Source organism: Leptopilina boulardi, unplaced genomic scaffold (genome assembly GCF_019393585.1).
Source record: "Leptopilina boulardi isolate dan_hultmark-lab unplaced genomic scaffold, ZJU_Lbou_2.1 LbouV2_179, whole genome shotgun sequence".
Classification (NCBI taxonomy): domain Eukaryota; kingdom Metazoa; phylum Arthropoda; class Insecta; order Hymenoptera; family Figitidae; genus Leptopilina; species Leptopilina boulardi.
Genome location: NW_026137728.1, coordinates 821,621 through 847,386, shown reverse-complemented (window position 1 = coordinate 847,386; position 25,766 = coordinate 821,621). Strand labels below are relative to the sequence as shown.

The 25,766-nt window shown below is 26.3% G+C and overlaps 1 long non-coding RNA gene across 2 annotated transcripts in view; it reads left to right on the top strand.

The window, feature by feature from the left end:
• Window positions 1-25,766, top strand: part of LOC127277766 (uncharacterized) — a 209,552-nt gene that overhangs the window by 97,091 nt on the left and 86,695 nt on the right. For both annotated transcript variants that reach the window (XR_007842405.1, XR_007842404.1), the window contains one exon: window positions 17,029-17,081. This is a non-coding gene — a long non-coding RNA (uncharacterized LOC127277766). The remainder of the gene's footprint in view (window positions 1-17,028; window positions 17,082-25,766) is intronic.

Genomic DNA, 25,766 nt, shown 5'->3' with positions numbered 1-25,766 from the left:
AGTTTTTTTTACATTGTAGGACGGGCGGTCACTTTTTTCCATGTTCCGACGTTGTAAAATTACTCTTGAAGTTTTTACATTTTAAAAACGAATATAACCTCAAAATTCAAGGTCATACGTTAAAAGAATATAGGTTAAAAACGAACATAACCTCAAAATTCAAGGTCATACGTTAAAAGAATAAAGGTTAAAAACGAACATAACCTCAAAATTCAAGGTCATACGTTAAAAGAATAGGTTAAAAACGAACATAACCTCAAAATTCAAGGTCATAGGTTAAAATAATAGGTTAAAAACGAACATAACCTCAAAATTCAAGGTCATACGTTAAAAGAATAGGTTAAAAACGAATATAACCTCAAAATTCAAGGTCATATGTTAAAAATAGATTAAAAACGCGAACATAAAAAATGAACCCAACATATAATAATATATATTTTAATTATAAAAATATCAAAAATGTTTATTTTAATAAATTCCAAAATCGACACGACTAGAATATGCTTCCTTTATATAAGCAGAAAGCAATATAGGTTAATTATTGTGAAAATGAATTTAATTGTGCATAAAGTAAATTGTGAGTGAAATACGTGATATAAATTAAATTATTACTTGAAGCTTTTGTTTTATAACCTGACATCACCAAGACCAGCGTCATATATATATATATATATATATTTACAAAAGTGGGTTTCTCTCAAAAGACTCGTAATGAAGATAAAACGAGCTTCGAAATTCAACTGGCTTTTGAAATAGTGTGTTTATATATATATATATGTATATATTTTGCAATTGCGGAAATAGTCCATCCACGATTTGATATTACATTTGTATATTTGGACGTGAAAGTCAAGTTAACCCAACGCTTTTCCGGGAATTGGGAACAAGTAAAGCTTATTATCCCCCCAGGGAATTCTAGTCGAAGGCACACACAATCTAGTAGATGTATCATGAGCAGGAGACCATTTTTCTTTTGAATTTTTCCTTTCTTTCTTTTTTTTTCTCTCACTCCTCATCCTCCGCCCTTTCTCCTTCTGTCACAAGAAGCCGACATTACTTTTCCACTGTCAGTACGTAGTGTCTTCAATCGATCCCTTCATCTTCCAAGATTTAGTGCGAACCCCATACCAAAAAATCTTGCTCTATTGTCTCTTCTGGCCTCCCTTGTTTCTTTGCTTGGCCTGTAAATTGTTCTTTCCGACCCTCGTTACATGAGAACTTTTTTTTTCTTCTTTTTTTTTTTTTTTGTCAAAAGGTCATTTCAAATACTTAGGTTTTTTTTTCTTCAAAAGTAATTTATTTTGTTAAATCAAACAAAAGATAATGAAATGAATGAATTTGATACTAAACGAGAATGTTATACATTTATAAAAATGTTGATACGATAAAAAAGAATATGTATGTGTGAATTATACATTTTTAATACAAATAAAAAAACTGTTTCATATATATTATTGAAGAAAATTTGCATTATATTGCATTGTATTTATAAAAACATAACCTATTAGTTTGATAGGAAAAATTTAGTCACTGATTCAAATAGTAAAATTTCTACTAATCTTTTAGTTAAAAATAACTAATTATTACACAGGACTACAAAAAATTGAATTTTTTCCAAGGCAAACTGGAATATGATTTTTTGACGTATTTTGATGCGCTGAACACGAATCTAAAGTCCGATTTGCTCCATCACGTCAGGACTTTTTTTCTAACCTCAAAAAAGCACGTCTAACTAAACAAGTAACTAAAAATTCTTGTGGGCTTGGGTTCTAGAGGTTTTTTGGGTAGCAGATTACGAATCTGATCTTAGATTTGCAAAATTCAAAATGGCGGATACAACATGGTGGACAATTTTTTGAAAAACTTACTAGATTTTACTTGCAAATTAGTATTTAGGGGTTTTTTGGGTCGCTGATCACGAATCCGATGTCAGATTTTAAAAATTCAAAATGGCGGATGCAATATGGAGGATAATTTTAAAAAAAGATTTACACATACAAATTTGTATGAAAATCGAATAATTTCTTTGAAAATTGTCCTCCATATTGCATCCGCCATTTTGAATTTTTAAAATCTGACATCGAATTCGTGATCAGTGACCCCAAAAACCCCTAGATATTAATTTGCAAGAAAATATAGTAAATTTTTTAAAAAATTGTCCACCATATTGTATTCGCCATTTTGAATTTTGCAAATCTAAGATCAGATTCGTAATCAGCTACCCAAAAAACCTCTAGAACCCTAGCCCACAAGAATTTTTAGTTACTTGTTTAGTTAGACGTGCTTTTTTGAGGTTAGAAAAAAATCCTGACGTCATGGAGTAAATCAGACTTCAAATTCGTATTCCACGTATCAAAATACGTCAAAAAAACAAATTCTGTTTTCCCTTGGAAAATGTTCCCATTTTTTTGTGGTTCTGTGTTATAGTTAAATTTATGTCAAAATCAAAATAATTAAAATTTCCAGTAACTAATTCAATTTGGTGAAATCTGACAATTTTTTTAGTTATTCTTTTTTTTACTAAAAATTAGTTATTTTTTTAAAAATTAGTTACTTCTTACCAATTACTGAAAGAAAATGTCATACAAGATTTTGCTAATAATTAGTAATTTTTAACTAATTTAGATTTAGAGAGTATATAATGATGATATTAGTAATTTAGTATATTACTCTATTCGCATATAAATTGAAACAATTTATTTTAAAAAATGATTTCAATTTATATTCATAATAACAACTTACATTGATCCGATTATATATAGTACCGAGATTCAACCTGTTTAATTTGGTCAATGTATGTGCTTCCATTCTAATTTTATTATTAATGAAATGTGACTTCCTCAAACGACAAAATTGCAGAATTAATTGCGTTATCCAACTCCCCCAGATTACAAATTGTTCTGCATTTGAAGGCTCTCTAATAATATACAATTTTAATTATATCCTGTTAAATTTCATGCCCGTTAAATGTTTACAATCTATTAAGTTTTCAATTTCAAAAATTACTCTCCACGTATTGACAGATGCACACTATTAAAATTTTACACACATTTAACATTCCCCCTTTTTCGATATATATATATATTATATAGTGAATTGTTATTTTGTTTGTATGTAATAATACACATTTTATTTTATAATTTTTTTTTTAATATTAGCTTTTGCCCAACGACGCTGAGCCTCTTCTGATAATAAAAACTGTGAAAAATTAATCTTATATGGAAATTAACATTAATTTTTTTTACTATTAAAAAAATTTAAGATAATTAACTGTTTGAATCTGATAATTATAGAAAAGTGTAAATTGAAGATCAATAATTTATATGGGAAATATAATATAATCAAACGCCCATTAAAAATTAATTAATATAAAGATAAGATAATATAAAAAAAAACAAAAAAAAAAAATAAATTTTTTTTTTATTCAATTTATTTACTCTCCCTGTTAGTAGTACGGTTTGCGGAGCCAAATACATTTTTCTTATACTATAGATAGATAAAAACCTTATATTATATAATTACAACACGCAATTTTAACCTAACCTAAAAATATTTATTCGTTAGTGCCAAGGGCATTTGTTACCAGTTTCTTTTTGCCCAATACTGGTTTCGTCCCCTTTAACTCCCACATAATTTTTTATATATATATACATATATATATGTATATATGGGCGATTCTCCAAAAAGAGGGTATTTTCACGACTTTGTGTTATATCTTCTAAACAACTTATCATTGAATTATTTTCTTTAGACAAAAATGCCATATGATACCTCATATAAGAAACTATAATTTTTTGTATAAATTTAGTGAAAAATAACATTTAACAGATGAAAATATTTATTTCATTAGGGGCTGTTCGCAAAATACGTAACGCTTTTTTTTGAAAATACAACCCCCCCCCCTCCTCTCATGTAACACGCAGTTACATATCCCACTTGGAAAGATTCCCTGGAAAGTGTCCCCTGGAGGTTCTATCAGAATTCCGCCGGAACTTCCAATGTAATTCCGTCGGAATTCCATCGGAGTTCCAAAGAATTTCCGATGGGATTCCGACGGAATTCCGATTAATTTTTTTCAAAATTTTTAGAGTCCTAATTCCGTCGGAATTCCGTCAGAATTACGTCGGAATCCCATCGGAAATTCTTTGGAACTCCGATGGAATTCCGACGGAATTACTTGGAAAGATTCCCCGGAAAGTGCCCCTGGAGGTTCTATCAAAATTCCGTCGGAATTTCATCGGAGTTCCAAAGAATTTCCGATGGAATTCCGACGGAATTACGTGGGAAGTTCCGGCGGAATTCTGATAGAACCTCCAGGGGACACTTTCCGGGGAATTTTTCCAAGTGGGATATTAGCGCCATTTTTTTGGCTAACCGTAACAAATAGTTTGAACCCCTCCCCCCCCCTAGAAGCGTTACGTATTTTGTGAAAAGCCCCATATTATTATTTTAAAAAATTTTCAAAATAATTATTTTTAAATTTATTTATTTAATTTGAATAATAATTAAAAATATTTTCAATTTAATAATGCGTTTAAAATAATGTTTAATAAGTAAAAAACCAATATGCTATTTGTTTCTATATGTCGAGTTTGTGCAAAATAACTCTAAACGGGAGCAAGTACTGAGAAACAATTGAAATATTGGTTCTATAGAGAACTGTAGTCTGAAGAAATTACAATTCATTTTCTTTCAAGTAGGGTACCTATATACACACAATTAGAATATACGTGAACTAGACATTTCAATATTTCATTCATTTCCTCTAGTTTTACAAAAAAAAAATAATATGTTCTAAAAATAATAATAATATACACACTGCAATTTTTTAATTCTTCGAATCACAAGTAGATTTTTCTTCAATGACGAATGTATAACATTATTTATATTATTTATTTATTACTTATTCGAAAATTTTAATACATTAGGTAAAATTATTTTAATTTTAATTATTTTTATTATTTTTCTAATTCATAATTGACCAACTTCAAAAATTCCTATAGATATATAAAAATTTATAAAAATTAAAAATTTGTTTGAAAAATAATTTTTGTTTATTAAGTTTTCTTTTATATTTTGTAATATTTTTACATTTACATACTGTATAAACATTTCGAGTGACAATATTTCATTTTGAATTTTCGTCTTTATTCTACATACATTAATGTTAATTTTAGCTCTATATATTTTATGCTCCAGTATCATTGACCTCTGTCCTCTGATGTAACACAATATGCAACTAAGAATCTGTTTTGAAGCTTATTACATAAAACATTCATTTTTATAAAATTTTCTCTTATTTCTCGCATGATATCACAATTAAAAATACAACAAAATATTGAATTAAGTATTCTACGATTTTTTTTATTATTAAATAACGAATAATAATAAGCGATATAGTCGTAATTTCTTATCCAGTGCAGAAATTGACCCATTTTGTTCTATTTCAAATAGGGCTATGGTTAGGATCTCGTCAGTTTTCCTTGTTTGAAAAAAAGTAGATTAAATTATTAAGAATTAGATAAAATTTATTTTTTCTGATTTTTAGATAAATTATTTAAAATTATTATAAACTATTATTAGATGTAGAAATTTAAATGTAATGTAATTATTTTGTTATCTCAAACAGAAGGTAGTTAATATTCATGATGAAGATTTAGATAAAAAATTTGAAAGTCAAAGTGGCTGTGCGGTCAGAGTACATGGCTCGCGTCCCAAGAGTCCTGGGTTCGATCCCCCATGCTTGCGAGATTTTTTAAAATTATTCTATCGTTTTATATACTGTATACGTAATAAATTAACTATATATAAATTGTTAAGTTAATAACTAATTAATATAATATAGTTAGTTAATATAAGTACACGGAAAAAAAAATCAGGAAAAATTACGGAACTCAGTTGAGTAACTCTGGATATCGCGACCATTTCGAGATATTTTCAAACTTATCTGTTTAAATAAGTAATAAAATATTTTGGATATAGTCTAAAATATTTTCTCATTTTTTGTTAAAATGTTTTTTTCTGTGTATTTTTTTTCTCATATTTGCTTTATTTTATAATTTAACAATTTTTTTTAGAATCAAGAATGTATCAAATTCATAAGGATTTCCCACGATGAAGAAATAAAGCAATTAAAAGAAATATCTAAAAGCCTGGCAAATTTTTCAAGTGTTACACTTAAAATCTCAAAAGTTATAAAAAAGGCAATTCTAGGCAACGATAATAATTATTCATATTATTGTGCCATTCCAGGAGTTTTTTTTAGCACTTTTCGGAGTAACCTTTCCAAATTAAATGAAACATTTTTTTATTAATATTTATTAATATAAAGGTCCAAAAAAATCACTTTTTAAGTAAAAACAATTGTTTATTTAAAAAATACAACAATAAATAATGCAAAAAATTCACTTTTTTCCTGCAACTCCAAATAAATTGGTTTAAAGATCAAAATGTTCCTTATTTTTCAAGCTTTAATACCGCACAAGAAACATAGAGTCCGAGAAAATATTCAACTCACAATTTTTTAAACAATGTTTGTTTACTTTTTTGTATTTTATTAACTGTGAAACGTCTGCTAAAACTGCGCGCGACGTTTGGAAGTTGTCGCTTTCCTTATTGAGCAGAAGCTCATTACACTAGCGTAGTAAAAAACATGTTGTGTGAAAAGTGAGGTTTTTCATCCTTCAAAAATGTTTTTTATGATTTTTTACTGCAAAGTAGATAATTAAAAACCATTCAATGTGATAACCAGAAATTTTTACGTTTCGTTTAATGACAACATAACCTCACTTTTCGCACAACATGCTTTCTACTACGCTAGTGTAATGAGTTCCTGCTCAATAACGACAACGACAACTTCCGAACGTCGCGCGCAGCTTTAGCAGACGTTTTACAGCAAATAAAATACAAAAAAGTAAACAAACATTGTTTAAAAAATTGTGAGTTGAATATTTTCTTGGACTCTATGTTTCTTGTGAGGTATTAAAGCTTGAAAAATAAGGAAAATTTTGATCTTTAAACCAATTTATTTGGAGTTGCAGGAAAAAAATGAATTTTTTGCATTATTTATTGTTGTATTTTTTAAATAAACAATTGTTTTTACTTAAAAAGTGATTTTTTTGGACCTTTATATTAATAAATATTAATAAAAAAATGTTTCATTTAATTTGGAAAGGTTACTCCGAAAAGTGCTAAAAAACTCCTGGAATGGCACTATTATATTAACACTTTTCTTTCTAAATTTAAACCTTAAATTTTTTTATAATTAATAATTATAAACTAAATAAAACATAATAATAATAAAGATAAAAAGTAGACATTTATTTCTAATTTCTATCTTTACAAAAAATCAAGAAAATAATTCAACTTTATCCAATAATAATAAACTATTTACTTTTCTTTTTTATATTAATAATTAAATATTTATTGCATTTATATTTATTAACTTTTTCATAGGATTAAAAGTTTCTATGAGACATTGTCTAAAATGGGAAAAAAAATTTAATTTAAAAAATTTTGAAGATATAACTTCGAAAATAGAATTTTTGTTCTCACGCAAGGGTTAACTAAAAAAATGTATACGACATTTTTTGTGAGTTCAAGAGTTTTTCAAGAAATGGAAATTTAAATCAATTTTATTAAAAAATTATTAATTAATTTAATTAAAAAAATTTATCAATTTTTATAATTTAGGCTGGTAAAGAATATCCTAATTTTAAATCTCATGCAATTATTATTTTTAATTCTTGTAATAAGATTAATTTTCTTAATTTTTATTTATTAAATTAAATTAAAAAAATTTATTTTCTTTATAAATTATTTTAACATTAAACTAGATAATTTATTTTTAATGTTGTTATTTATTAAATTAATAGGTTATTTACAATATTAAAGTATAATTTATTTCGTCACTAGTTAATTATTTTATTTTAAACTAAAGTTGGCAAACATGAAGTTAGAGAATTGATTCCACCTTCATATTGTATTTGTTTTCTACGTAGATAAAATATTTCAGGAAATTGACATGAATTCTATGTCAATGTCCTCATCTAGAGGGGTTATGTTTATATTTTCTTCTAAATTACCATTTTACAGTTTAAGCTTTGAAAAAACTCGGTAATTTATTTTGGTCATGATTTGGAACAAATTTCACTAAAAATATGTAAGTTTTTAATTCTAAATAACGAAAAGCGCTACATAGCGACTAGCGCTATTAGTAATCCCACTGCTGAACATTCATAAATATCTGAATTTTTCCCTCGTATCCAGAGTTACTGAATTATTTCAGGACTTTTTTCCTGAACTTTTTCTTTCCGTGTAAGAAATAAAAAATTGTAAATACAATTATTTATTGAAAATAAAAATAATCTCACAAGGAAATTTAAAGGAAAACTAACAAGTCCCTAATAAGTTTTTCCCTAAGTAGAGTATTGGTCAGGAACAGCGTAACAGCCTTGTAGGGTCCTAGACAGTTTCTCTGTAAAGGGCCATATAGGGAAAACTAGTCAGTAGCCCATTAGACCTTCATTTTAATTTCAGCACAGATTATTATCGGTGCGTAATTACCTGCGTATTATTATTATTATTATTATTATTATTATTATTATTATTAAAAATTGGTACCATTCATTGAGATTTATGAAAAAGAAATTGATGAAGAATTTTTTTACAATGTAAAAATTTTTTATACTATATATATATATGTGTATATGTATATGTAATTTGTTAAAAAGCAGTTTCCCACTGGGCAAACTTTGTGGTATCTTGTGGATTCTCATAGGAGTTCATTAGTTGAAGATTACAAGCTCCAGGCCTTTCATGTTTGGTAGCGTGTGAAATATGATATGATAGTGTGCTTTACATACTATATACAGTGTAAAGCAAGAAACTCTCGGCTACCTTTTGTTTAACGACATGAGCTCTAGCTGTCTGCCACGTTCTTCAAATTTCGTATAATTCTTATAATGAAATAATGAAATAAGTAAAAATTAAAAATTACAAAGACACTTTATAAATGAGCTTTATAATGTACAATTGAAAAAAATTTATTTTTTATTTCCTAATCTAAGAAGAGGATTATTTCTTATGAAAAATTTATGAAAATTCAATTAAAATTTACCTTTTTCAAATCCGTAATAATAACACTCTTGTCTCATAAATGTTCAATATGTGAAAGAAAAGATGATGAATCTAAATTAAATAAATTATAAATTTCTTTTTCATATTGACATGAAATTCAATTGATTGAAAGGGCTTAACACGTTTAATCTTAATTCCAAAACCTAAAATAAATCTACACACATACCAACTTCATATATATATATATATATATATATATATACTTTATCCCCTGCTTCATTGTCACTCAAGTGCCACTAGGATTACGTATTTTGTGATTTATTTTCAGTGACATATGCTTCACATAAAGATAGATTTTTTATTATACTGTTTTTTTTCTCACATTTACCTTTGCGAGAGTAGTAAATAATAATTTTTTGTTCTGGCAAATTACTTTATTATGATGAATTATATTATCTGTAGTATATTAATAAAAATTATAAAATCTAATAAATTTCAAATGAAAATAAATGTTAAAAACATGTGAATGTAAATTAAAAATGGAAAATTCATTATTTCGATTAAAATTCTAAACAAAAATTGTTTAAAAAAAAAAGAATGTAAGTTTTTATAGTTTATTAAAATGTAAAATATTATTTGTATACACAGGAATTTATGGTTACGAGAGTTCGAACCGTAAACAGTACTTTTGTGACAAATTCTGAGACAACACCACAAAGTTATACTGCCTTTCGACTTTTATAGCTTCCGAATGTTATACTTATATATCATGTCAAAACTATGTACTGTTTTACATATAAAAGTATGTGTATAAATAATTTTGTATGTATAAATATATATATATATATATATATATATATTTATGAACAATTTATACACCTTGTGAAATATCATTTAGTTTTTTTTGTATGTTATTGTAACCTGAATTTTAATTATTGTCAAATTAATATTTTATTTTACTGTTAGTAGTAATAACCAATTTCAGTCAGCTAAAATTAAGAAAAAAATATTTATATAATATCAGGGGTGCTAATCTGAAACTTGACCTTGCTTTCACTTCATTTTCACTACATTAGCACTTTATTTTCACTACATTATCACTTCATTTTTAATTCACCTTACTTTCACTTCACTTTCACATTACTTTCTCTTCATTTTGAAGTGAAAGTGAAAGTGGAAGTGAAGTGGAAGTGAAGTGAAAGTGGAAGTGAAGTGGAAGTGAAGTGGAAGTGAAGTGGAAGTGAAGTGGAAGTGAAGTGGAAGTGAAGTGGAAGTGAAGTGGAAGTGAAGTGGAAGTGAAGTGGAAGTGAAGTGGAAGTGAAGTGGAAGTGAAGTGGAAGTGAAAGTGAAAATGAAGTGAAAGTGAAAATGAAGTGAAAGTGAAAATGAAGTGAAAGTGAAAGTCGAAGTGAAAGTGAAGTAAAAGTGAAGTGAGTGTTATGTGAGAGTGAAGTGAAAGTGGAAGTGGAAGTGAAAGTGAAGTGAGAGTGAAGGAGAGTGAAGTGAAAGTAAAGTCAAGTTACAGAATTACAGAATAGCACCCCAGTAGTGAAACTCAGTTTTAGTCAGACAAAACGTTTAATGGTTTTTATTATTTGAATGTGTCAGTAGTTAAAAAACGTTACAGTTTTTTTTTCTTTTTTGTAAAAGTAGAAAAAGTCAATTTTATTTATAAACGCAACGCTATTATTTTTCTGTAATATTTCCATTTTTAGAAGTAGAAAATAAATAGAATCAGACAAAACTTTCCTAGAATATTTAAATTAAATTTTAGTAGCAGAAATCAATTTTAGTCAGACAAAATGTTAGAAGTTATTATTTAATATGCCAGTAGTATAAATTAATTACAGTCAGACAGGAGCTTATTCAAGCATTTAAATTTTATCACAGTATAGTAAAACACATTTTTTATCAGACAAAACGTTAGAAATAATTATAATAATTTACATATATTTATTTTGTAATACAATAAAATTGTTGTAATTTTAATCGTGTCGGTATTAAAACTACAAAAAATTTTTTCTAAAATATGCTAAACTAAGAAAAAGCATTTTTTTTACATTCGATTCTTTTACTTTTGTTATTCTAATTATTTATCATTTTTGTTTAATTCCTCTTTTTTACATTGAAACAAAATTTTGTAAAAACTAACAAAGTAAAAAGAAAACAAAAAATTTCAATAACAAAGAAAACAGTTTTTTAAAATGTCGATAAAAGCAATTAATGAAAAAAATAGAAATAATTAAAATAACAAAAGTAAAAACATCGAATCTAAAAATAACAATATTTACATTATTCTTGAAATTTATTTTTGTAGCTTTTTTTTTATATACAATAGTTTTTTGAAAAAAAAACCTTTTGAAATGCCTTTTATAATTTGAATTCTATATATATATACAAAATCGCTCGACTAAGGACGAGAAAAAAAATGTAGGTAAATTTTTTAACTTTTTTAAAATATATATATATATATATACATATATATGTACAATGTACGTGTATAACAATTTTCCATGAAAAAGCAATTTCTTTCTATCAAGTTTACCAAACCGTAGCAAAGCTTCTCGGATCCGGGCTTAATTTTTATATAGTCAGAGAGTCACATCCACTGAATTGAAACGTCACGCTGTGGCACACTCGGGCCGTCACAATGTGATGTTTGTCAACTGAAACGGGTTGGATTTTGCGATAAATACGAAGGTGTTCAGCACAAAAGCCCGAGTGTTTTCTTGGTAAAAGTCCCGTAATCCCTGAATAATAGATAGCAATCGAAAGTTCAAAAAAGCTTTGCCCCTTGGCGAAACTCAAATATAATGATTTACGCACGTGCTCTAGAATTGGATGCCTGGTGGGACACGTGTTTGTCGTTGGCCATTTAAAACAGTCGATATAAATAATTGTTCCATTGGAAAGAATACTCATGGGGATAAAAAAAAAGGATGCGGGTGAAGAGGAGGGGAGGTATAGCACACTATATATTTCAGGGTGGATATGGGGTGTGGAGGCGCGAGCAAAAGAGAGAGAGAGAGTTACGTCACAATCGTTAGCTGAATTCTCTTCTATACATGTGCGAGAGAATCGATGAAAGAGTGCAAGATCTGGAAGGTCTTTTTGTATAAAAAAAAAAAAATTGGTTCAGTCAAGCGAAAAGCTGCCTTGACCATGAGATGTGACTTAAATTTTTTCTTATTTCGATCTCCCTTTATAGGAAAAAAAAACCAACGAATATATACTGCGTTAGTTGATATTTAAGAATGTAATAATATTCTTAAAGGTAAAATACAATATATTTCAAAAGTAAAAAAAAAATGTTATACACTAAAAATTATATTGAAACTAAGTATTATTTTATAGAAATATTATTCTATTATTATTAATTATTATTATTTATTATTATCTAGATTTATTATTATTATATTGTTTAAATTTTATTTATTATGTATTTTTAAACTTTCGCGCCCATTTGCTAAAAATCTTAAAGCTTTGGTTCTCAAACGACCCATTAGTGGCGCGGCAATCGCGTATATTTTCACAGTGCCTCGTCATTCTTATTTTCGTGTTGACCATGGTATTAACATTGACACTATGCGTTATATTATATTTTCTAATTATGTTATAACATTAGACGAAAATTGATATGAAATTAAAAAATTCTATTAAATTTGTTGTCAATCTAAAAAATTGGTATTTAATAGCCTGGCGCAATTTGGGCAAATAAATATCTAACGAAATAACGAAAAGCTTCTATAAATAAATGAAACAAAATCGACCATTTTTCGAAAAATGGAAAATTTATTTTGACCTAGCTGAAAATCCTTTTGTTCTTGCGATAATATTAAAAATTTTATTATAGAAAAAAGCTATTTTAACTGTTAATAATATTTTTTCTTCTGTAATTTTTTTTTCAAAATAATTGATAAAAATTAATTTTGATTATAAAACATTATAACTTAATATAAACTTCAATTTTTTTTATTTTCTAAACATTTTCTTATGCAAAAGTATGTTACTTTGGAAAATTTATTTAATTTGTTGATGTTATTTTTAGTTTTATTTTATTTATCTTCTGTTTATTTGTAATGATAATAAAAGTTTTACTGTTAGCTTTTATAGTTATTTTTTGTTAAAGTGTTTCGTACAAGTATCTAGCAAGGATGAAAAGGTTTCCAATTTTCATACGTTTTCTTCAACTACCTATAAATATATCACCTGGGAATAGGTTTTTTTTCATTTAGAATATAATCACGAAATAAGTAATCAACGATTTCAACTATATATGTAGATATATAAAAATAGAGTGACTAAATTGAAATTCTAAATATAAATAAAGGGAGAAATAATAAAAATTCATTAATTCTTATATTTTGGTATGGTCTGACTAAGATTGACAATAAACAATTTTCTTTTCATTTCTTTGAAATAGTTTTAATAAATTTCTATTTTGTAAACATTGAAACGTAATGGAAAAATTTTTTACTGAAACTATTTTTTTTCTTCATTAAAATTAATTTTTCTATTTGTTTTTTAACACGAAATGTCAAGTTCACTTTCTCCCGACGAGGGTAATTTGTACTCGATAGCAGTGCGGTGAGAATATTGCTCCGGAAATCACGTCCCAGTGCTAAATGCCTTTTTCAGCGCGAATACAAATGTCCTTATCATGATTTGAAATTTGAATTGGAGCGAAAGTTCAGTCATCCGACCAGTTCCAAATGCAGTTTGCATGACTGCGTGCGTCGTATTGACTTTTTCATTGAATTGCTGTAGCTGTTAACAGTCATTCAAGCGAAGGTTCCTGGTACTCTTTTTTTTTTTTTTTTTTATTCTTTTTTACACTGGAATCACTGCGATTTTATCGCAACACAAACGTTAAAAGTTTGGAAGGAAGGGGGAAGGTGTGGGTTATCGGACTCAATTCGTTGTGCTTTGCGCGGTTCATAAGGTTTTGGTTCTTGGATGTATCATATCTTGATGTTTTGAAACATTTTTTTTTTCGAGTGTACACACCAATAAAGACAAAAATATGAAAATTGAATTTATTTTTCATTGAAAAAGGTAATTGAATCATTGATTTTATAAGCTATACAAGTGTGTTTTAATTAAAAAAAAAGGAATAAAAGATCATTTTATAAATATTTTTTCTTCCACATAGAGATGAAAAAAATTTTTGAATTAAAAACTAAAAAACTCGTTTTTATCAAAATTTTTTCATTTTTAAAAATCCAATAAATTTCGCTATATTATAAAATAAATAAAAACATCCATAAAGGAATGTGAAAATATTTTTTTAATTATATGGGCAAAAAATCTTATTTTTTAAACAAATGAAAAACAGAAAAAATATAAGTTAAACATGATATTTCAAATATTTTTTTATTTAAATTTTCAATTTAAAATGTTAATTATTTTACCCACTACTTTTTTTTCTCTCTAAATATATGATATTCGGTAGATACATAATAAAACTGATAAACTTACAAAACAAATTTTTTTCTCAATATCATTTTTTTCGCATGAAAGTGACCTTTTAATATACGAAAATTCAAATATGACAATTTTCGATCTCCCTTTGTTTCATCATGCATAAAGATTGGGTTATACTGTACTCACAAAGTCCTAGCAGCGTGTATAACAAAGTGGAAAATTAAATTTACCCATGTCAATGCTTTAATATTGATAATCGTGCAAGAAAACAAAACTATTAAATTTATTTTATTTGTTATTTGCATTTTTCTCTATACATTTAATATGTACTTGTGTACAATTAAAAGTTTATATGGGTCAGAATTTTTCAAGCGGATCATCTAAAATTTTCAGAAAGTAATTTATTTTTAATGTTAAATCTTTTTTTTTAATTTATACTGTAATCAAAAAAAGTTTCTGAAAATATTAGACAAAATAATTTTTTGATAAAGTTACAAACAATGGGAATTTTTTAGCTGTATTAAATGAAAAAAAATTTCTAAATCCAGTTGATAAATATTATTTATTTTTAAACTTTCGCGCCTAATTTTGAAAAGTCCAAAGGTTTTAGTTATCGAACGACTCACTAGTGGCGCTGCATGGGCGTATATTTTCATAGCGTTCGACATTCTTATTTTGGTGTTGACCATGGTATTGACATTTAATTATGTTAACATTAGACAAATTAAAATAAAATTAAAAAATTCTATTAAATTTGGTGTCAATATAAAAATTGATATTTAATAGCCTGGCGCAATTAAGGCACATAAATATCTAACCACATAACGATAAATTTCTATAATAACTGAAAAAAATCACTGAACGAAACTTATAATTTCTGAAATAGACTAATATTGAAAAACGAACCAAAAATATAAAAAAAATTCTGAATGTTGAATATATTTATTCAATGTTTAAGACAAACGTTGTTTATATATTTGTTTTAGGTATAGAATGTAATATAACCTAAAAAAAGTTAACATCACTGAAGTTGACTCCCAAATATGACGACTACTATCACCGAAACGAATGAATTTAAATATTAATCGCCCATTATTTTCAATTTCAAGTAAGATTATTAATTATTAAATTATTACATAATATTAAATAATATTTCATTAATTAACTTTATTCCAAATGACAGTCGTTTTTTTCTCAACAGATTTATACTTAGAAATCTATAAGGAGTATAGAAGAATTTTTAAAGCATAGGAATGAAAAGAACAATTTTTTTATGAAAATTTTATAAGTAATTAATTTAAAAAACTGTTGAAAATAAAAATAATTTTTGAATACTACGTTCTAAAATGAGAAAAATCTATTTTTTCGTTTTTAAATTTCTCAACTGGATCTCGAGGAATTTTTTTTTTTTTATTTAAAACGGTTAATAATTTCAATTGTTTATAACTTTAACAAACAATTTTCTCTGACCCAAATATATATATATGCTTCATAATTAACAAACTTTTGAAAGAAATAAGACTATTTTTTTCGAATAAAATCTCGGATATTTCATTTTGTCACTTCGTCGTATGAAAAGGTGAGATAAAATTTAATTTTTTTCAAATTCTATTGAATCATATCACAATAAGACAGAATTCAAAGCTTTAGAAACTATTTTTATAGCAAAATAAACGACATATTGCAAAAAAAAAAAAAAAATTCATATAAATATAAGAAAAAAAGATTTTTCTGGCAAAATATATATTTCTTTAATTAAAATAAATTATTATAAACTACTTTCATTAAAATAAAAAATTAATTTTAATAGTCCTCTATAAAATAAAACATATTTTATATATAGATATAAAATGAAATATATATATATATATATATATATTAAAAAATGGTTCTTGCGTAAAAATAAAAGAAAAATATGGCAATCAAACTTTTGCCAGTAAATCATTCATGGAAAAATGAATGTGTGACGGTTTCATTTACATTGACTATATATTCCCTATAGTCTGGTCATATACATTTCTTCCCTTTCGATTTGTGTAATCGGTTCGTGCAAACAAAGTGAAGGAAATAACATTTACGCTTACGGGCACATTCTGTGCAAATAAAATCCTTGGGCAAAGAGCCAGGAAAAAATTACATACGCATCTTTCAACTTATCCAATATTATGTGAGAGAGAGAGAAAGAGTTCACGTGAAATTCATTCCAATTTTGTACGATTATTTGAAGAACGTTATTTAAAATGAAAAAAGTGCAAATTAACGAAATAAAAGGGGAAAAAAATTTTTGATTCCATTGCAGAAAATTCAAATACTAATAATTAATAATTAATAATTAATAATTAATTACTTTATTATTATACTTATTTATTAAATTATAAAGTAAAAAATTTAATTTAATTCTATTTTTTTTTATTTTCTATTTTATTTTAAAATTAAAATTTATTAATTACAATTTATGATAAGTTATGGAAATAAATGTAATGAATTCAAAGAACATATGTATGCAAACAAAATTTTCTGTTTTAGGAAAATAAACCTACTGCTACTGATCCTTATGATGAAGAGGAGAAGGAAATGAGGTAAGTTGAATAAACAGAAGGGCGTGTTCGTTTAAAGATAATTTTATACATTAAGTGAAGAATTTCTAAATTAACATATAAATCTAATTAATTATCATAAAAGAAATGTGATTTCATTACTTTTCATTTATTAATTATTGTCGTTGACAGTACAAATTATAAAATTTTTTTTTCTTTTTGAACATGCTAATCTATTATTTTTCTTTTCTAACATTTTACATATACCATATATTATTATAACTAACAATATCTTGAAATAGTCTCTCTTAAAAATTCTTTCACAGAGAGGTTACTTTTCTTTTAGCGCATAATATTTTACATTGAATGTCTACTTTGAATTTATGTGACTCAATGTCATCATATCGTGTATAATGGGATCGTTGAAGTATAACGTATACAATGAAAACTTTTTTTCACATCCATTCTTTTTATTAAGATAAGTTCAATATACACGTTTTTTAATGTGTGTATTTTATTATTTTACATTGTAAATTTTTTTTTGCAAATACATTTTTTTGTAAGATTTCTTTTTTTTTGTAAAAACAAGTATAAATTTAACATTCTCGAAATTCGTTTAATATATATTGATTTCAGTAGTAAATGTACATTTTTGTCAGACAAAATGCCTGCAATTTTGGCAACAGTACAAAAATTGAGATTTCGGTCACAGTTTATATAAATTCGTATAATAATTTCAGTATCAATTGTGAAAAAATAGTAAAGGTTTGAAAAATATTTTTGAATTTTTGAAATTGGATACCTAATGTGATGTGAAATTAGGCACTAGATAATAAAATGTTAGTATTTATTTATTATTTATTTTTAAACTTTCGCGCCCATTTTTTAAAATTCCAAAAGGCTTTAGTTAAGGAATGACTCACTAGTGGCGTGACAATCGCGTAAATTTTTATAGCGTCTTGTCATTCTTATTTTCGTGTTAACCATGGTATTAATTGTAGCACTTAGTTATATTTTTTCACAGTTCTGACTGTTCTAATAATTATAATATATTTAGTGTCAATATGAAAATTGGTATTTAATAGCCTGGCGCAATTTGGGCATATAAATATCTAACCAAAAAACAGAATATCAGTGGTAAAAGTAGGTTACAGACACGACATATAAATCTATTTAATTGTGGTGTAAAAAAATCAAAATTGCTATCAGATAAAATTTTTGTCGAATTCCTGATAATTTTACGAAGCTGAAGTACGCAACGTTTATGATAAACGATTTTTAAAGAAATAATTTTTTATTTTAAAAAATTCTATAATTTTTTGCCTAAAAAATATTTTTTTATAATTTATTGATTAATGAAAACTACAAGAAATATTTTTTAATCAAAAAATTATAGAATTTTTCATTTAAAAAAATTATTTCTTTAAAAATCGTTTATCATAAACGTTGCGTACTTCAGCTTCGTACACGGAGAGAAAAATCTGCCTTTTATAGTATAGAAAGGTTTACATTTAATGCACAGAAATTTTCTATGCTATATAGACATGAAATTTGAGTAATTATAGTACAATCGTATGTCTTTTTAGCATGAAACTTGTCTATGCTAATAAAGTTTGTCATATAGCCTCTTATTACATACTTATTATACTTTTAATCCAACGGCGCCATGCGAAGATCGCACATAACATCATCCTACTATGTTTGCATAAGTTCTATGCTTTTTCGGGGATAGACTCTTGCAACTGGCGATTAGGGCAGTTCCAATTCAGTAAAGGTGGGCGTGGCCTAATCGCCAGTTGCAAGAGTCTATCCCCGAAAAAGCATAGAACTTATGCAAACATAGTAGGATGATGTTATGTGCGATCTTCGCATGGCGTTGTTGCTATTAAACTACATGTTTTGTACTATAGAAGCATATATACTATGCTTTTTTAGTACGGACAAATACTATCCTAAAAATTCTCAAATCTTTGCTCTATTAGTATGAAAAGTTTAAAGAAAAATAGCAGCAATCTATTTCATACTATAAAAGGCAGATTTTTCTCTCCGTGTATAATTTTTTCTTAATTTTAGTATCTTTAGTAACTTTTAGGAAGTTTTTGAAAAATTTGATGTTATTAATTGAAAAGTTTCACTTGGAAGTCAGAAGTTCAAAAAAATTATAGTCTAAATAAAAAAATTATAAGTTAAAAAAAATTGTAGACAATAGATAAAATTTTTTTTTACTTGTAATGTAATTAATAAATTATAAATATGTATTGTACTAATTGTAAGAAGACATAATGTTGTGTATTTGAAAAAAAATCTCTTTTGATGCGTTTAGGAAAAATTTAATATATGTACATATACGTAAAATTTCATTTAACCCTCACGCCACTTCTCCCTTTGTATATGTAAGAAATCAGAAGCAAATAAGGAATCCCTTCGCCCTCTTGCTAGACGCTTTTGGAATACTTGAATAGCATCACTGTATATATTATCTTGAGAAATATTTAATATCCCAGAACAACATGAAATTGTGGGACAAAGAAAGGATTTGAAATTTTTCTAACCCATACATATATAAGGGAAATTTTTTTTTAAAAATATTTCCAACATGTGAATAATGTTAAATTTTTTCTAATTTAAAATATTTTTTGTTATACACATTTTTGTTCAATGATTGAAAGCATCACTTCTTGAGAATGCTGTTTATACATTTAAGCGATTCATCATTTTTATCACATCAGTTATATTGGCATAAAAAATCTCAACCAAGTATGACTGGAGTATTTATTATATTTGGAGAGATTTGAATATTTTGTCAGATGTCAGCCTCGCGATTGATAAATAACTTTTAGGATATTTTATAAACACATAAAAAATTTTACATTTGTTTTTATTTTTAAATATATTGGTTCATATCTACTGCACATTTATTTTGAAAAATTGAAAAAAATGTGTCAAATTTTTATTTTTCTTTTTTTATTGATTAAGAGAAAATAATGTAAAACACAAATTACAAAATAAGTGCCCTCTATTGTTTTATACATTCTTTTGAAAAATATTGGATAAAAAGTTAGGGATTTTTTTTTCTGTGAGAGAAAGTTAAGTTTACTTTCTGCTTGTTCGTGCTAAAAGAAAGCTTTATACCTTTCAACTTTCGACATTAAAATAGAAACTTCTTCTTTTTTTTTTTCTCATGAAAATGCTCCCCTTTTGCTTTGTTGAAAGTTGCCCTTCATATTGAAGTAGGTACGGAGTCTCCTGAATCTATCCAGTGCTTATGTAAAACGCACGCGAAGTTCAAATATATTCTATACTAGTCGAGTTTCTCCTCTTCTCTCTATAGCGTTTTAAATAGGCACTAGATATATAGAGTCAATGTTGGTTGATTCTAAAACTCGACGATTTAAATCGCAATTTCAGGCGTAGATTTTGCTTTGAACTTCACATACCTAATTATAATAATAAATAAACCTAATATATATTCCTTTTTGTATCAATGTAATTTCAAATCAAAATAAATACTGTGTCACTTTTGATTTAGTTTCTTTTATTGTTTTAATAAATTTTGTTAGCGTTAAAAATATACATATATAGTACTTGAGAATAATTTTGAAAAATCTCACAGGCATGGAGAATCGAACCCAGGACCCTTGGGACGTGAGCCGTGTACTCTGATCACACAACCACGTTAACTTTCAAATCTTTTGCCTATTACTTCAATTAAATTTCACTAACTTACGGATATTCTATAATTAAAAGGAATAATTGAGAAAAAAAACACTCAATCAAATATTTTAAATATGAGAATAAATATATTTGGTAATATTTCACTGCAATTTATTTTTAAATTCAGTCTACTTCAGAATTAAAATAAATTTTTTTTTTTAAATGTAGAATATTATTTTTAATATAATAATATTTTTAAATAGGTGACGAAATATTTATTCACTTTTTTAGAATATTTTTTCTTGGTACACAATAATTTTCGTTGTTTTTTCTTTTAAATTTAAAAGTTTTAGAGATTTAACCATATATATATATATGTGTATATTTATATATTAAACAGAGCGTTATAATAATGATACATTTTAGCTGGCTAGAATTCAGTAAAATCTATCGTCCAAATGCAAAAAGTAAACTTCACGAAAGCTAGAAGAGCTGTATATATATTGAAGCCACAATAGCTCTTGTTTTCTCATAGCTTGCCTCCCTTGCAGCATTAAGAGCAATATTTCGCTTTTTCTGTCTCAAGCTCACTTGATATATCTCTATAAAAAGGATGATTTTCCGTTTTTATGCTGCTTGCTGTGTTTTTTTATCAAACTAATCTGTACAATCAATTTATTTATTTATAGTAAATGCTTTATTTCATGCACTGATAAATTCAAAATATCAACGAACTCAAAAATCGTATTAAAAAAAATCATTTATAAATTATTTACTAATTTTTCTGTGTATGTAAATAATTCTATATTTTAACTGTATAATTGTATAATTATATAATATTGAATTAAAATTTGTGTTGAGAGTTCAGATTTTATTTAAAAAAAAAAAAAAAAATTATTTTTTTCTCCTAATTATTTGAAACAATATGAAAACGTAAATGTTGAAAATTTTGCCGAGCATTAAAGTCTAACTCTAAATATCTTTTCAATACGAGAGTAAATTTCTATTTACACTGTAACAATGATCAAGTAAATGAAGCGCAGAAAGTGCCGGAATTTTGCAGCGTATATATAATATATATATATATATATATATTCGTCGAAACAGCATTATCAATGCAAGTGGGGCTGAAATTCCCGGATTTCTCGCTTGATTATACAGATTTTGTGAACAAAATGTATCGCATGCCGGACCAAAACCGCCTATTACTACTGAACACACACAAGCGGATTACCTTACAATTAGTACACTACTCAAATTTGCAATACCAAGGAGCATTTGTGTAATAATGATCAATTGTTTCATATTTCTCGATTATTGAAACAAAAAACAAATATCTCATAAAATTTTCATATTATTAATATTATAAATCAATAAAAATTGCAGAAAAAATAATCTAAACTCATTTTTGTTGCAGTTTAAAATGAGACAATTTTAAATGACATAGAACGCAGCGTCACCTACTTGACACATTTTTGTTGCACTCTTATTTTTAATATAACTATGTTAATATAAATATAACTACTCGGTGTGATATTTTAATAATTAAAATCACATTTTATAGATCACTCCGAGTTAAAGTAGAAATTAAAAAACTTATTTTAACGTTTCAACGACACAGCCATCCTCTTCAGAAACTTAAATTTTATTAACTATAAAGGTTATAAAATACAAATAAAAAAAAAATGTTTTACAAAGTATAAGAAATATAAAATTAAAAAAATATTCTAACAGAATTTATACAAAGAAAGAGTAAAAAAATTATTTAAAATTAAAATATTTACCGATAAGAAAATTTTAAATAAAACTTGTCAATTATAGAAAAGTTGACCCAGTCAAAGTCATGTTTTAGCAGATTTTTATGATTAGCAGTGTCGTTAACTTTTGAATTTTTGTGTTCATTACAATTAATTAACCACATTAGGATGCTCAGTTTTATGTATTTTTAAAAAAAATTTTCGGTAGAAAGAATTCAAATAAAATTGAATAACATTTCAAGATAACTTTATTATTGTTTTGAACAATGTTTATAAATTTTTTTAAACCATTTTAACAAAAAATACGTCAGTTATGTTCACTGATGGACCTTATGTGTTTTCTCCACTTGCCGAACGTGTAGCATTTTTAATTTTTATCTGAAAAAAAAATTTACATTTTTAACTTATTTTCTAAAAATATGAACCTCAGTGCAGGTGAAAATAATGAAAATTAAAATTTTTGTAGGTGTTGGAAAAAGAAGACATATTTTCTAATTAAGTTAAGATTAAGAAAATTGAGATATCAATAAAAAATTATAATAAGGGAGAATCAGTATGGTGGGGCCACCTTTACGGTTGGGCCAGTACTGCGTTTAAAGCCCTTTCACATTAGCGCCATCTACCTTTGCATGCAAATACTTACTAGCGATGTTAATAAAATTTTCACGTCACTTTTAGCAAGTCTCAATGAAATGCGCAATTTATACAGACATGTTTTGTAAAAGTGCGCTAAAGATTAAAAGGAAAACTTGTTTGTGTTGTCCGAAAACGAGAATTGAACAAAAGAAGAAGATGCAAACAATAAAGTAAGTTGACTAAGTTTGTTTGTTAGAGTGTTCTTTGAAAATGTGGTGCCTTATTTGATGTTTGTATCATGCGTTTTTTTTGCCTGTGTAATAAACAAATAAAACGACGTGATAGTGATGGTGGGGCCAATAAATGTAGTGTTGGTTGGACCACTTACAATTTTTTAATTATGATTTGTTATAGGCAAATATTATACAGATTTAGGGATAAAAATAATACTATGTTTCTTTTGTGGCGGGCCATTTTTAATCATTTTCCTTCATATAACATTGACTTTGTACGGTGGCCCAACCGTGAAGCCATGGTCCGGCCGTAACGATAAAATTAATTTTTTTGAAATGCCTATAACTTTTACACTTTTGGTCCAATCCAATCCAACCATATGTGAGAAAATCAGAAATTCGGTTTAGAACTGAAGTTATGGCCACAAGTCAAAACGTGTCACAACCGTACTCACTCTCCCCTGTATTTAGTGTCAATATGAAAATTTGGTATTTAATAGCCTGGCGCAATTTGGGCATATAAATATTTAACTAAATAACATAATATCAGTGGTAAAAGTAGGATACAGTCACGGCATATAAACTTATTTAATTGTAGTGTAAAAAATCAAAATTGCTATCAGATAAAAAATAAATTTTTTTTTAAATTTTTATAATTTTAGTAAGACAGATGTTTAAAAATTTAAACATAAAAAAACAAATATATAAATTTAAAAAATAAAATTAATAATTAATTAATTAATATTAATTATTATTATTATTATTATTATTAATTAATTATTTAAATTAAAATTAAATTTAAACAATTTTAAACAGGTAATCTTGTAATTTTAGTATCAGTAGTGGAAGTTTTTGCAAAATTTTGTATTATCAGTAAAAAAAAGTTTCACTTGGAAAAAAAATTTCAAAATTTAATATAATTCAGCTATAAGTAGAAAAATTTAGTTTCAATCTATCAAAACACTTCTAAAGTTTTGTAATTTTATTATTAGCAGTAACCATTGTCAGTTGGACATTTCAAAAATTTACGCAAATTTTTAATCCAAAAAAACGTTTTCAAACAGACAATGTTGCAATTTTAGTATGAGAAGTAAAAGTAAGTTATGGACAGAAAGACAGTTAATATATAGATAGTTCGAGTTTCTCAGAGTCAAAGTAGTAAAAAATATTTCTAGTTAGACAAAGCATTTATCGAATTTGTTTTGTCAAATCCATTTTCATTAAAAGAGATTTATTCAATGGAAACATAATAAAAAAAATAAAAATTTTGCATGTGTTGGAAAAATTTACTTCGGAGCATTGATGGTGTTTCTCATATAAATTAGATTTTATAGAGCAAATACATTTTTTACACACTTATTAATAAAATCAATTGGATAGTTATTATCTAAGAGGATTTTTTTTAGACATAATAAACATTTTTAAAAAAATATCACTTTTAGTAAATTTTGATACAATCAAAAACAATTTTCTGTCAAAATAATTATTATTATTTCCCTACAAGGACATTGTGTGAAAATAGTTATGTACATCTGACAAGCACATTAAACGAGAATCCTATTTGAAATTTCTATTCGCATGGAAAACTTTAGAATTTAGTTGCAGATTCCCTTTCTCTCTCTCTCTCTCTCTTTCCCTCTCTTAATTTTAATTAACATTATTAATAGTAAGAGAAAGATCGTTAATGGAATTAATATATGGCAAAAGTACTGTTGAAGAAAGCATTTCTATTTTTTTTTTCTACTAGAATTCGCAAACTTTAATTAAAGTGATACGGAGACGTTGGCGATAGTATCTCTGAGGCACATTGGATACAAACATTGAATTCTTGTTTCACTGTTTCCCAGGAGGTGATTGAAAAATATAGCGGGAGGGGCAAAAAAAAAGAAAGTTTCTCAGAATTGAAGTAGTACGAATTCTAATTAAAAATGATATGTATATAGAATAATATCTTGCGCGCTATTTCACTATGTATATATATATATATATATAAACCTTCGGCTTCGATAAAATATAAAAATGACCAGACCGGACATGTCATTTGTAACTACTGGCACCGGTATCCTCCATAAACTTTTTATTCCTTTCGTATTCCCCTCGAACGACCTCGGATCCGTTGTCGTCGGGCGCGCGGATATTAAATTGAAAACACGCATCGAGCCACGGAAGACAGCTTTCCGTTAGAAACGGTTGTGTGCCACTTTTTCCAAATAAATCGTTAAATCTATCTTTTCAAGCTTTTGCATGACCAGAGATAGTGTATTTTACTTTGATAGACTGGTTTGTTCGCTTGACGTTAAAAAGTGCAATATTCCAATATCACGTACATATAATATATATATATATATATATATATCTATATGTATATTATACAATTGTAATGCGCAAAATTAAAAAAATAATTGTATTACCACCGGGGCTTTTATGATACGAAAATCACAATTTTCTGGTTTCAAATTGACAAAAAATACTCTTTTTTAAACTTTTGTAAAAAAAAGTATGAAAGT